A 15140-nucleotide genomic window follows, 5' to 3' on the forward strand; every position below is an offset into this window, starting at 1 on the left:
TTTCATGTCTGCAAAGCTAGGTTTCTGGCAGTTATTGAAAAAGCAATTACTGTGTAAGAATCAATGTGGAAAAAGCAACAAGGGTGGCAGTGTCCAATCTGATTCCAAGATTCAAGAAGAGCCGATAGGCACACGTTCCACCCATAAATAATTACAGTTACTTAAAAATGAAATGAAAAAAATTTTAAGTTTACATTATTTTCCAAATATCTACTGTAAGTTGCTAGGATGTCAATACTTAACTTGTTTGGACTTATGTATTTAAAAATGGAACTGTTAGGTACTTCTTTTGGCCTATAAGTCCCTTAAAATAATTACTGAACCTTAACTAGAAGTGCTCTGAACTGCGAGTTTGGGAACTTCTAGATCTGACATACACAGTGGGTATGCCCCCCTCCCACTACGGCCCTGCCTCCACCCAGATGCTCAGATACCTGAGGCTCATTTGGGTCCCTGTTTTCTCTCAGCCCCACCCCAAATGCATCCTGAGTCTACAGTCCCCTCTGGCTTTGCAGCTGCGACACCTGTCCTTTGCTGAACACAAGCAAATCCGCCCATTGGTCTCCCTGCTCCCAGAAACTCTCGCCACAATCCCAGTAAACACACAGCATGCAGCACATCTTGTAAATGTGCAATCAGATCACCTTTTTCTCCTGCTTAAAATCTGTCATCGGGGGACTTCCCTGGTGGTCCAGTGGCTAAGACTCCATGCTCTCAATGCAAGGGGCCTGGGTTCGATCCCTGGTCAGGGAGCTAGATCCCACATGCCGCAATGAAGTTCCTGTGTGCCACAGCTAAGACCCAATGCAGCCAAACAAACAAACAAATAATTTTTTTAAAAAATCTATCATCGGTTTCTCATTGTCCTTATGAGGAAAGCCAGGGCCTACCAGGACTTGTGCAATGCCAGCTCAGGGTGCCGCTCTGCACGCAGAGCTACCCACCCTGTCATTCCAGTTCAGCTCACCATCACCTCTTCAGGGAGGCTGCCCTCTCCCCAACCCAACCCTGCCACCAGCGTGGTCCCAATGTCATCTTTTCCATGACCCTTATCACTTGTTTTCCTTGTTTTAGTGTTTGCTCTTACTTGCTTACACCGGTTGAAGGCGGCCTCTGGACTAGAACACAATCTGCACAGGAGCAGGGACCTTGTCTATCTTGTCCATGAAACTGACCAGGCCTAAAACAATGCCTGGAAGGTAGAAGGCTCTGTGCTCACCTGTTCCTCACCTCCTGTCCCGCAACCTCCCATGTGAGAGAACGTCCCTTCCTCATGGACCTTCCAGAGAGAACCCAACATGGTTTCCTCTCCTGAAGCACAGGAGACACTGCAGGGTGTCCAAGTTGCTTCTGGACACTTGGTCTGGGCTGACCAGAAGCTCCCAGGAGCCAGTGGCTCTTGTGTCCTCCCTCACCCAGATTTGACCTGGATTCCTCCTCTCCCCTCAAAAGCGGTTTTCGCTGGCCCCAAGACAGAGCATTTTAGAGGACAAAGGGGCTTCCATCTTTTACTTGAGATAAAAGGCCAATGTCTTTGCTGTGACATTGCTTTAATCCATGTTAGACAGCCTGTGCAGGTCAGCAGTCATCTCTCTCAGCCCAGCCACTGGCCTTGGCCCATGACCCCACCTTAGCTCACCATCCCTCTTGAATTTATTTCTGTTCATTATAAGGAAGTCATTAACCCAGGATGGAAAATTTCTCAGAACATGCGTGTGAACTGCTACAATCCACAACAGTTTCAAGGTCAAGCTCAGCACAGCCCCGACCCTGCTCCCTCACCCCCAGTTACGCCAGTGCCCCATGTCAGTGGAACAGGCAGCACTCGGGTTCCATGGTCCACGAGCCTGAGCAGCAATGTGCACGCCCCTTGCAAATCACAGACAAGCCTCCCTTGGTTCCCTGTCCCACCAAAGGCATTTTCTAAGGTTTATGTTGGAGAGATTAGCATACCTTTAGCCTGAGCCCATGAGCACAAAGTTCCTGTTGCCTGAGACCCTTAAAGATTTCACTAGAGTCATGGAGCTCAATGACTAGACTGCCAATGTGCTGGTAATGTTTCCAACAAGGCTGCAATGGAGAGCGATCCCCAAATTCCCAAGCCCCCTCAGTCTCTCCCAAGCACAAAGAGCCTCCTCAGCAGGCCCCCCGCCACTGCCCAACGGGTTTACAGAAGGGCTCAGAGGGCCCAGGACAAGGAAGCTCACAGGATAGTGCGAGCTGGTCATGGTGGGGTTTGCAGAGATATTTTCTATTGATCTATCTTCCAGTTCACTAGTCCTTTCTTCAGCTGTCTCTCATCTACTTTTAAATCCACCTACTGAATTTTAAATTTCAGTTATTGCACTTTGAATTTTCATTTAATCTTTTATGAATTCTAATTCTCTGTGAAACTCTCCACCTCACCTATTTCAATATGTTAGTCAGTTATTTTAAAGTCCATGTCTGCTAACTCCAATATCTTATCTCCTGTGGGTCTGTCACTCTTCCCCCCCACTCCCCCCATCCTGTTTCTCAGTGTACCTAGTAACTTGACAGAGTGTCAGGCACTGTGTGTGACAGATGGTTGAGGATCAGGATGGTGTCTCCCTCCAGGGTGGGCAGCAGAGGGGAAGGCCACCTCAAGCCACTCCAGGGCTCAGCTAACGCTAAACTCATTCCACAGTCCTTGTAAAGTCCAATCTACCTGTGGTCCCCAATGGTCCAAGCTGAGAGCCTGGTATTTCTTAGGGCCATTCCTCCTTGGCAGGCTCTGAACTCTTCCCTAGCATCATGAAACTGCCAAAAAGCCAGCTGTGCTTTTTTTTTTTTTTTGCGGTATGCGGGCCTCTCACTGTTGTGGCCTCTCCTGTTGCGGAGCACAGGCTCCGGGCGCGCAGGCTCAGCGGCCATGGCTCACGGGCCCAGCCGCTCCGCGGCATGTGGGATCTTCCCAGACCGGGGCACGAACCCGTGTCCCCTGCATCGGCAGGCAGACTCTCAACCACTGCGCCACCAGGGAAGCCCCAGCTGTGCTTTTTTAGCCACTTTCTGCTTCTCTGGCCTCCTTCCTCTCAGGGATCTTGGCCCTCAGGTCCCACTGCCTCAGCAGGCCCAAACCCCCAGCTGTCTCCCCAGTCCCGCAAGGTTATGCGGAGCTCCTCTGGCTTCTCTGCCTCTGAGCAGCTGCTCCTGCCCAGCCCCAAAGGGAGAAGCCAGTGCAGGAAATAGGACTCACCTCTTCAAGCTCCCCTCTGAGTTGCGGGTGCTGGGGTAGTGCTCCAGTCCTACAAGCAGATGCTTTCTGAATTATGGTCAGTTCCTTGAGTCCTCGTCAGGCACTGGTCTGCCATAAGCTACTCCATTGCCAGAAGCAGTCTGTTTTCATTACCTGGAATGAGTCATTGAAGCAGAGCGCTGGACAGGATATGGTTGATAACTAGGCAAGCTGGTCCAACTAGCAGGCCGTGTGGACATCTCTGAGCTATAAATGTCCTGTGCAGAGGTATTCCACCCGATAAGAGGCAGCCAGAAGGGAAACAGACCATCCCTTCCTGCCCGACCAAGAGTCTCTAGGACTGAAGATCTCCATATCCTGTCTGAAATCCACAGCATTTGTTCTCATCAGCCCACTACTAAAAGTGAAGATGGCATAGTGCCAGGACATAGCAATTCTATATTCCATAAACTTGTTCTACAGCTCCTCAGAGAATGGAGCATCTGTCCTCAGCTCAGGTTTACTACCTCACTCCTAGAGAAGAAGCCTTGGGGCCTGCAGACTGCCAGCTCCAGGCCTGTTTCCTTTCTGGGGACTCTGCACCCTTAGCCAGATGGGCAATGCTGGTTTCTGAGAACTGTAAGTACCTGCTGTGCTTCCTGCCCAGAACCAGCCACGTGGCTTATCTATAGACACTATAGTTTATTTCACATTGACAGTTTCAACAATGTTTCCCAAAGGGGATCCTGCCTCAGGGCCTTTGCACTGCTCTACCTGAGCACTCTGCCTCCAGATGGCTACATGGTTTGTCCCTCCCTTGACTTGAGCCTCTGCCCAGATGTCACCCTACCATAGCATCCTACTTAGTAGCAGGTTTTGTCCCACTGTTCTATCTCCTTTACCCTGCTTATTTTTTCTTGCCCAACAATCACATCTAACATACAATGTATGGTCAGTCTCATCCCACTGGACATAAGTCCCACAAGAGCTGGGGCTTATGTAGCAGCACCTAAACAAGGCCTGACCCATAGCAGGTGCTCACCAACTACTTGCTGAATGAAAAGATGAATGTCAGGCAGGGACTTTCTTGGCAGAACAATGTCTTTAGATGCTCCAACCTTTTCAGCTGCTCTGGTTGTGCCCATTTAAGTGTGAGCATCTCACACAAGAGGAGCCTGACTTGGTCCTCCCTGATGACTAAGTAAAGGAACAGGCTTCTGCCACTGGCCCAGGCTCCTCAGCCTCCACATCCCAAATCCTGGTGGGATGGAGACACGTAACCAAGAGTGATAAGGGAGTACCAAAGTTACAGCTCCTAACAGGAGGGGAGCAGAGGGGAAGGAGGCTTCCCGTGGGGTAAGTGGCTGTCAGAACGATACTCAGGTAAAGCGCAGCCAGATAGCAGAGAGCTCAGAACAACTCTGCCCTGTCATGGAAGTCCCAGGCAAAGGCTGAGGATTGACTCTAGAGAGGAAGGAGGTGGTACGGGTCCATCTCCATGGAGAGGAGGGGGCTGCCCATGCCTGAGCCGGAGCCCAGCAGGACTCTCACAAGGACCTATGGCCCCAGGGGTCGATGCCCGTGTATGGTACAGCCCCACGATGCAGTAGCCACCACAGCTCTCACCACAGACCCTCAGACCTGAGTCCCAAGTGCAGTGTGTCTTTCCAACTCTGCCTACTCCTTCCTGGATGAGCAGCTAGGGAAGGCTGGTACCATGTCTTCCCCACCTCCCCTGGTCACCGTGCCTACTAGTCATCAGCCTCTGCTCACCCTCCATTATCTAAGCATCTCTGGACCTCAGAGTATAAGACATTGAGCAATGTGGCCCCACCAGTGAGGAGAAGACCACAGTCCCTGAGCTCCCCTGGGTACTTCTCCCTGCCCCCCACTACCATGGGAAGCTGTGAGCTGTAATGTTCCTATAACTCAGTTTCTCTTGGGGGTGGGGACACGTGCAGTGAGAGCCTGTGGGGGGGCTCAGTCATGAGAGGAGAAAGGCTCCCACTGAACCATTCTTCCCCCGCACCTCAGCTTCCCCCTACCCAGCCTCCAGGGCAGTCACCTCATCGGGCCTGCTGTGAGGGAAGGGTGCTGCGCTTGTCCTGCCCAGGCCCCCCACCAGAGTGAGGGCTCCCCAAAGGGCCTGCCAAATGTGGGCAGACATAGGGCCCTGCCCCCACTTCTCTACCCAAAGGTCCAGACACTGCCCCAGTGAGGGGGCCTGAGGCACGTAGATTCCCAGCTACTAGAAGAGAATGTGCCCCCAGGAGAACAGGAAAGGCAGCCGCAGAGACCTCTGCCTCCTCAGGAATCGTTGGGCTCTGGGGAATGGCACTGGATCTCACCCCACTTCTATACCAGCTTAGAAAACACGTCCACTTACCTGTGAGGCTGGCTTTCCAGACTCTCTTCCCCAGGGCCTGCATAAAAGCACAGCCGCCAGTCAAGGGACAGGGCCTCAGGCAGAAGCAGCAATGACCTCAGGATGCCAGGAATGAGCCCAGTCCAGCGCCCTCCCACCTGGTCCTCGGCCAGAGTGGCCTGAGGCAGGTGCCTTGTCGGTCTGGCTCCCCATCGTCCAAAGACTGCTGAAGTTGTAGCAGGCCATAGAGGAGGCCTATGCAAATGCATTGGTGATTGGCTGTTTCCTCACTTGAGCTCCTGTGAGGAGGCAGTGATCTTCGCAGGTGCCTCAGCCCACAAATGACACAGTGCAGAAAGCTGGTAAAATGCAAATTTGCTGGGGAGCCAACTCCAGACTGCCACCATGTCACTCCCTCACAGCCTGTGCCATCTTGCTGCTCCCATTCACACGTGACTGGTTTAAAAAGAAGAAAAAAGGGAGCGTTAATAACGTCAGTCAACTTAGCTACAGGGTACCAACTTGTCCTGAAATTTCATCAGGCTGTTTCATTTGTTTGTGTGTTTATTCACTCATTCAAGATGGAGTAACAGGGGCCCTAAACAACAAGAAAGCTGGACAAGAGATGATGTGATGGTTTTCAGTCACTGGATAAGTACAGGACAGTGATCCCAGGGAGAAGGGACACCAACACACTAGGCCCTATGATTTTTGTGTGTTTGTGGCAGGGGGGAGGGGGGCGGTGTTGCACCGTGCGGCTTGTGGGATCTTAGTTCCCCGACCAGGACTGAACCTGGGTCCACAGCAATGAAAGCGCCAAGTCCTAACCACTGGACCGCCAGGGAACTCTGGGCCCTATGACTGACCAGCCATAGGTGAGGCAGTTTCTAGGCTACAGTGCAGGGAAGGGAAACTCAGACCTGGCTGTCTCCTGAGTGCACGAGACACTGAGGAGGTCAGGGAGGCCCAGGTGGCTAGAATGTGTACAGCAAAATGTTGGGGAGCAGGGGGCTGTACAGAAAGCAGAGCTCCAGGATCCAAAGAGGATTCCCTCGTGTCTTCAGCTAAGGACAAATCTGTACCTGTGTAAGAAAAACTATGTGAGGAGGCTGGGGCAAGAACCCCTGGAAAGGAGCAGACAGAACAATCCCCAGAGCTCACACAGGAAGGAATAAACTGTGTTCCCACAAGCCACCATGGAAAGACTTCCTCATTCACAGGGTATTGGGTAGAATCCTCAGAAGGGCATCACTCCTAGTAATGAGGCTAAATTAGCTGTAGACCAAAGGCAGCTCTGGACTACCCTAACTCAGCTCGGGAACAATCCTCTAAAGGATCAACTGATGCCAAGGAACTTAACTGGGTGCCATACCAAGATTAATACTACTTGAAGGAATACAACAAAACCCAGCAACCAACAACATAAATTTACAATGTCTAGTAGCCAATAAGGAAATTGCCAGGTCTATCGATCAGGGTACAGCCAGGGGACAGATACCACATGGTATTTTAAACAAGGGAAGTTTATTATAAAGAATTAACTATTTATAGGGAATTAACTAAAAGGAACCAAAAGAGAACCCTACAGAATACCCTAGGGTGAAGGGAAGTATACAAGAGAACGACTCAGAGCTGCGAGATCACAGCTCACTGGATGGTGAAGTTTACTGGGCTGTCCCAGGCCAAGGCTGGGAACTGAAAGCCACCTGAGAGGGTGCCAACAGAATTAGCTGGGAAGCTGTCTGCAGAGAGTGCTAGGAAGTCACCAGGGTGGAGGTGCTGATGAACTCACTAGAGAGCTGCCAGGAGGCCAGCTGGGGTACCCATGGAACTTGCCTGGGTTCCATGCAAGTGCCTACCCCCTTCGAAATATATAAAGAGCCTCATCGCTGGCACCCAGGCCAGTGCTGCTGAATTTGCAGCTAGGAAGCTGCCTGAGAAGGTGCCACAGAAATTCACCGGGGGTGAGCTAATGTCACAAAACAGGAATGAGCAAAGCACAAAGAACCAGAATGACAGGCCCTTTCTCCTCCAGCGCCCTCCACTGACAAAGGTTAGTATCAGGCTAGCTGGCAAGGGAGGAATGTTCCAGCATCACAAGCCGGCGATGAAGGGTGGATTGACAACTGCTATACCAGGCATGTGAAAAAGGAGAAAATATGACTTATGACCATAAGAAAAAGCAATCAATAGCAACTGACCTAGAAGTGACAGATATAAAGGAATTATCAGACAAGGACAATAAAACAGATATTATAAACATGCTTCATAAATTCAGGAAAGTAGAGGGAAACATGAGCATAATGAGAAATAGAAGCTTTAAAAAGACCTAAATGGAACTTCTAGAGATGGTATAAATATCTGAAATGCAAAAACACACAGTATGGGATGAACATCAGATCAACACTGAAAAAGATCACACAACTCAGGACTTCCATGGTGGTGCAGTGGTTAAAAATCCGCCTACCAATGGAGGGAATACAGGTTCGAGCCCGGGTCCGGGAAGATGCCACATGCCGTGGAGCAACTAAGCCCATGTGCCACAACTACTGAAGCCCACGTGCCTAGAGCCTGTGCTCCGCAACAGGAGAAGCCACTGCAGTGAGAAGCCCGTGCACCACAACGAAGAGTAGCCCCTGCTCGCCGCAACTAGAGAAAGCCTGCACACAGCAACGAAGAAGACCTAACACAGCCAAAAATAAATAAATAAATTTATTTTTTAAAAAAGAGGGGCATTACATAATAATAAATGGGCCAACTCTTCAAGAAGACATAATAATCCTTAATATGTATGTACCTAATAACAGAGCTTCAAAATACATGAAGGAAAAACTGATAGAACTGCAAAAAGAGACAGATGAATCCACTATTATAGCTGCAGATTTCAACACCCCTATGACAGAAATGGACACATCCAAAAGGCAGAAAAGGACATAGCTGAACTCAACAAAACCATCAATCAACTGGATATAATAGATATCTATAGACTACTTCATGCAGAAGAATATTCATTCTTCTCAAGTTCACATGGAATATTCACCAAGTAGACAACATTCTGGGCCATAAAACATATGTTAACACATTTAAAAGAACAGACATCATACAATGTATGCTCTCAGTCCACAACAGAATTAAATAAGAAATCAGTAACAGAAAAGGAGCTGGAAAATCCCCAAACACCTGGAGATTACATAACACATTCCCAAATAACACACAGATCAAAGGAGAAATTAAGAAATGTTTTGAACTAAATGAAAATGAAAATACAACTTATCAAAATTTGTGAGATGCAGCGAAAACAGTGCTTAGAAGGAAATTAATGGCATTGAATGCATGTATTAGAAAAGAAAAAATATCTGAACTCAATAATCTAAGCATCCACTTCAGGAAACTAAAAAAAGAAGAGCATATTAGTTCCAAAGTAAGCAGAAGAAAAGAAATAATGAAAATTAGAGGAGAAATCAATGAAGTTGAAAACAAGAAATAGAGAAAATCAAGAAACCAAAAAGATAGTTCTTTGAAAAGATCATCAGTAAACCACTAGCTGAGCTAAGAAAAAAAAGAGAGAGGACACATTATTACTAATATCCAAAATGAAAAGGGGACATGACTGCAGATCCCATGGGCATTAAAAAGATAATAAAGGAATACTATGAACAACTCTATGCCCACAAATGTAATAACTTAGAGCAGGGGTCCCCAACCCCCAGGCCACGGACCGGTACCGGTCTGCGGCCTGTTAGGAACCGGGCTGCACAGTAGGAGGTGAGCGGCGGGCGGGCAGGTGGGCAGGCAGGCGGGTGGGCTAGCGAGCAAGCGAAGCTTCATCTGCCGCTCCCCATCGCTCCCCATTGCTTCCCATCGCTTGTATTACCACCTGAACCAACCCTCCCTCCCCACCCCATCCGTGGAAAAACTGTCTTCCACGAAACTGGTCCCTGGTGCCAAAAAGGTTGGGGACCACTGACTTAACAGGAAATGAACCAATCCTTGAAAGCACAATCTGCCAAAACTCACACAAACAGAAAGAGACAATCTGAGTAGGCCTAGATCTACCGAAGAAATGAACAAATAACCTTCCAAAACAGAAAGCATCAGTCCCAGATGGGTTCACTGGTAAATTCTACCAAATATTTAACAAGAAATTATACCAATTTTCGTCTCTTTCAGAAGGTAGAAGCAGAGGGAATACTTGCTAACTTATTCTGTGACATCAGCATCACTCTAATACCAAAACACATTACAAGAAAAGAAAGTACAAATTAATCTCTCTCATGAACATAGATACAAAAACGTTCAACAAAATATAAACAATTAAAATCCAGGGACTTCCCTGGTGGCGCAGTGGTTAAAAATCCACCTGCCAATGCAGGGGACATGTGTTCAATCCCTGGTCAGGGACGATCCCACATGCCGCGGAGCAACTAAGCCCATGCACCACAACTACTGAGCTTGCGCTCTAGAGCCTGCGTGCCACAACTACCGAAGCCCATGCACCTAGAGCCTGTGCTCCGCAACAAGAGAAGCCACCTCAATGAGAAGCCTGCACACCGCAATGAAGAATAGCCCCCGCTCGCCACAACTAGAGAAAAGACCACGCGCAGCAACAAAGACCCAACGCAGCCAAAAATAAATTTTAAAAAGTAAAATAAAATAAAATCCAAACACTGTATAAAAAGAATTACATATCATGACCAAGTGGAATTTACTCCAGGTATGAAAGGCTCGCTCAACATTCAATAATCAAGTAAGATAAATTCTCACACTGACAGGTCAAAGAAGAAAAATCACATGATAATAACAACACACATTAAAAAAAAGCATTTCACAAAATTCAATACTTTTTAAAAAACCATAAAAACTCAGCAAACTAAGAATAGAGAGGAACTTCCTTAATATGATAAAGATTATGCACAAAAAAACCTACAGGTTGGAACTTCCCTGGTGGTCCAGGGGCTAAGACTCCGTGCTCCCAATGCAGGGGGCCCGGGTTCGATCCCTGGTCAGGGAACTAGATCCCACATGCCACAACTAAGAGTTTGCATGCCGCAACTAAAGATCCTGCATGCCACAACGAAGACCCGGAGCAGCCAAATAAATGAATAAATATTAAAAAAACAAAAACAGGGGCTTCCCTGGTGGTGCAGTGGTTGAGAGTCCGCCTGCCAATGCAGAGGACACGGGATCGTGGCCCGGTCTGGGAAGATCCCACATCCCGCGGAGCGGCTGGGCCCGTGAGCCATGGCCGCTGAGCCTGCGCGTCTGGAGCCTGTGCTCTGCAGCGGGAGAGGCCACAATGGTGAGCAGCCTGCGCACTGCAAAAACAAACAAAAACAAAAAACGTACACGTAAGGAGTGACATCAGAGACAACAAAAAACAATCCAAAATTGGCTGAACTAACTTTACAGGAGATCTGGAAAACAGTCAAACGTCTATAGCAGCCAAATGAATGTGCAATCAATGCCTACCCACCTTGGCATGGCAGTGTCTTGGTCTAGAGGAGGCAGCAGACCAGTTCCCAGTTCCCTCCCTCAAATCAGAGGGAGCAGAGCTGACCTTATTTGCAATGATCTAACCAGTCCTGGGACTGTCTGAAGGACTGATCTCTGTCCACCTAACTTGAATCTCAGGCAGAGAAAATCAACAGGCACTAATCATGAAGGCTACAAGGATTTCAGACTCTGAGATGCCTTGAGCAAGAGCTTATGAGTGAAGATATATAATAGATAACCTAAGGCCACAAACAGAAGCTGGAGATGAGACTCTTGGGAAGATAAGACATTCAAAAACAGCTGTGTATAAAGAGGAAATGAAAAAAGCCACACACAGACCCAGGCAAAACAAACCCTCAGAGATGACCTTAAGCTTTCACCTGGGCTGATCCCTATGCTCAAAGCAAGTCCAGTCAATCAGTGAAGGAGTGCCCAGGCACAACAGAGCCAGTCTGCAAGGACAGGGAAAGGTCGTTGTTTTTTTCAAATACCTAATTTTCAACAAAAACAATAAAAGGCAAACAAAGAAATAGGATAACATGGTTCATCCAAAGAACAATATAAACTGGCAAAAACTATCCCTGAGGAAGCACAAACATCAGATTTACCAGATAAAGACTTTCTAACAGCTGTCTTAAATATGCTCAAAGAGCTAAAGGAAAACACAAAGAGGGAAAGCAAATCTGGAAAATGATATTATGAACAAAATGAGAATATCTACAAAGAGAGAAATTATAAGGAAGAATCAAACAAAATTCTGGAGCTGAAAAATATAATAAATGAATGAGAAAATTCATAGAGGTTCAACAGCAGATTTGAGCAGGCTGACGTAAGAATCAGAGAACTTGAAGACACATGAAATTATTGAGTCTGAGGATCAGAAAGAAAAAAGAATGAAGGAAAGTGAACAGATGGACTTCCCTAGTGGTGCAGTGGTTAAGAATCCGCCTGCCAATGAAGGGGACACGGGTTCGATCCCTGGTCTGGGAAGATCCCACATGCCAAGGAGCAACTAAGCCCATGCACCACAACTACTGAGCCTGCGCTCTACAGCCTGTGAACCACAACTACTGAAGCCCGAGCATGCTAGAGACTGTGCACTGCAACTGCTGAGCCCATGCTTGCAACTACTGAAGCCCCACGCACTCTAGGGCCCACATGCCGCAGCTACTGAAGCCCATGCGCCTAGAGCCCGTGCTCTGCAACAAGAGAAGCCACTGCAATGAGAATCCCGTGCACTGCAACAGAGTGTCCCTTGCTCGCCACAACTAGAGAAAGCCCGTGCACAGCAACGAAAACCCAACGCAGCCAAAAATAAATAAGTTCATTAAAAAAAAAAAAAGAAAGATATCAAAGCAATAGACTAACTTTACACCTTAAGGAAATGAGAAAAGCAAACTAAACCCAAAGCTAGCTGGAGGAAGGAAATAAAGAATACAGTGGTAATAGAGAAAAACAAAACAACAGAGACCAGTTGCACTTCTATACACTAACAATGAACAATCCTAAAATGAAATTAAGAAAACAATCCCGTTTACAATAGCATCAAAAAGATTTAAAATACTTGGGAATATGGGGACTTCCCTGATGGCACAGTGGTTAAGAATCTGCCTGCCGAGGCAGGAGATATGGGTTCGGTCCCTGGTCCAGGAAGATTCCACATGCCGCGGAGCAACTGAGCCCGTGCGCCACAACTACTGAGCCCGTGCTCTAGAGCCCACAAGCCACAACTACTGAGCTCACGTGCCACAACTACTGAAGCCCACGCACCTAGAGCCTGTGTTCTGCAACAAGAGAAGCCACCACAATGAGAAGCCCACGTACCCCAACTAAGAGTAGCCCCCACTCTCCATAACTAGAGAAAGCCCACACACAGCAACGAAGACCCAACGCAGCCAAAAACAAGTAAATAAAATAAATAAATTTTAAAAAATACTTGGGAATAAACTTAATCAAGGAGGTAAAAGACTTATAAACTGAAAGATACAAATCATTGCTGAAAAGAATTTAAAAAAGATATAAATACATGGAAAGACATCTCATATTCACGGACTGGAAGACTTAATTTAAAAAAAATAATAAATTTATTTATTTATTTTGGCTGCATTGGGTCTTCATTGCTGTGCACGGGCTTCCTCTAGTTGCGGCGAGCAGGGGCTACCCTTTGTTGTAGTGCGCGGGCTTCTCATTGTGGTGGCTTCTCTTGTGGAGCACAGGCTGTAGGTGCACGGGCTCAGTAGTTGTGGCTTGTGGGCTCTAGAGCACAGGCTCAGTAGTTGTGGCACACGGGATTAGTTGCTCTGTGGCATGTGGGATCTTCCCGGACCAGGGCTCGAACCCGTGTCCCCTGCATTGGCAGGCAGATTCTTAACCACTGCACCACCAGGGAAGTCCTTAATATTGTTAATAAGATGTTAGTACTACCTGAAGTTATCTACCTATTTAAGCAATCCCTATCAAAACCTCAATGACTTTTTTTTTCACAGAAATAGAAAAACCTGTCTTAAAAATTCATATGGAATCTCAAGGGACCCCCAAATGTCCAAAACTACCTTGAAAAAGTAGGACAAAGTTGAAGGTGTGTCTAACTTCCTGATTTCGAAACTTAGTACAAAGCTACAGTAATCAAAACAGTGTGATACTAGCATAATGACATATAAATCAATATAATAAAGAGCCCCAAAATAAACACTTGCATAAGGTCAAGTGATTTTCAACAACAGTGCCAAGACTATTCAACAGGGAAAGAACAGTGTTTTCAACAAATGGTACTGGGAAAACTGGATGTCCACATGCAAAAGAACGAACTTAGCCCCATGCCTCATTTTATAACAAAAAATAACTCAAAATGGACAAAGGCCTAAATGTAAGAGCTAAAACTATAAAACTCTTAGAAGCAAACATAGGGTAAAACTGCACAACATTGGATTTGGCAGTGATTTCTTGGATATTACACCAAAATCACCAACAAAAGAAAATATAGGTAAACTGGACTTTGTTAAATTAAAAACTTTTGTGCATCAAAGGACACTATCAGGAAAGTGAAAAGACAACCATGAAGTGGGAGAAAATATCTGGAAATCATTTATCTTATTACAGTCTGGTATTGAGAATATATAGAGAACTCCTACAACTAAACAACAAAAACCAAACAACCAAATTTAAAAATGGGCAAAGAAAAAAAAATGGATAAAGGACTTGAATAGACATTTCTCCAAAGAAGATATGCAAATGGCCAATAAGCACATGAAAAATGCTCATTATCATTAATTAGCAGGGAAATGCAAATCAAAGCCGTGATGAACTATCACTATCCACCCATTAGAATGGCTATCATTAAAAAAAAATTACAAGTTTTTATGAGTATATGGAGAAATTGGAATCCTTGTGCACTGCTGATAGGGATGCAAAATGGTGCAGCCACAGCGGAAAACAGTATGAGATTCCTCAAAAAATTACACATAGAATTACCATGATCTAGCAACTTCACTTCTAGGTACCCAAAAGAATGGAATGATGAAAAAGTTCTCGAGATGGATAGTGTGTGGATAGTGGTGATGGTTGTACAACAGTGTGAAAGCATTTAATGCCACTGAGTTGTATACTTAAAAATAGTTAAAATTGTAAATTTTATGTTACATAGATTTTATCACGATGAAACACCATTCAGCTAACAGCATACTTAACACTGAGAAATCAGATGCTTTCTTACTAAGATCAGAATGCTTTCTTACTAAGAATGCCTTATTTTTATCACTCCCATTACTGGAAGTCCTAGGTAATACGACAAGAAAAAGAGATAACAGTTATACAGATTGAGAGGGAAGAAATAAAATAGTCTTTGTACATAGATGACATGATTCTCTATGTAGAAAATCCCAACAAATCAATTAAAAAAAAACCTCCTAGGACTAATAAATGACTATGTCAAAGTTGGACAATACAAGATTTATACACAAGGGGCTTCCCTGGTGGCACAGTGGTTAAGAATCCACCTGCCAATGCAGGGGACACAGGTTCAAGCCCTGATCCGGGAAGATCCCACATGCCGCGGAGTAACTACTGAGCCTGCACTCTGGAACCCAT

General features: G+C 46.3%; 1 protein-coding gene across 4 annotated transcripts in view; it reads right to left on the reverse strand.

The window, feature by feature from the left end:
* The window catches only part of DNASE1 (deoxyribonuclease 1), a 30907-nt gene that overhangs the window by 9936 nt on the left and 5831 nt on the right, over positions 1-15140 (reverse strand). For 2 of the 4 annotated variants that reach the window (XM_022594736.3, XM_022594735.3), the window contains exons 2-3: positions 5583-6017; positions 3218-3370 (exon numbers count right to left, since the gene is read on the reverse strand). The gene's annotated coding sequence lies outside the window, so the exon portion shown is untranslated. Of the gene's footprint in view, positions 1-3217; positions 3371-5582; positions 9614-15140 lie in introns of those variants that run through there. The other 2 variants (XM_022594737.3, XM_089896251.1) reach the window with 1 other exon arrangement.

The sequence above is a fragment of the Delphinapterus leucas genome, chromosome 15, assembly GCF_059928025.1.
Source record: "Delphinapterus leucas isolate spDelLeu-1000000601 "Yukka" chromosome 15, BTC_Dleu_Yukka2, whole genome shotgun sequence".
Lineage (NCBI taxonomy): Eukaryota > Metazoa > Chordata > Mammalia > Artiodactyla > Monodontidae > Delphinapterus > Delphinapterus leucas.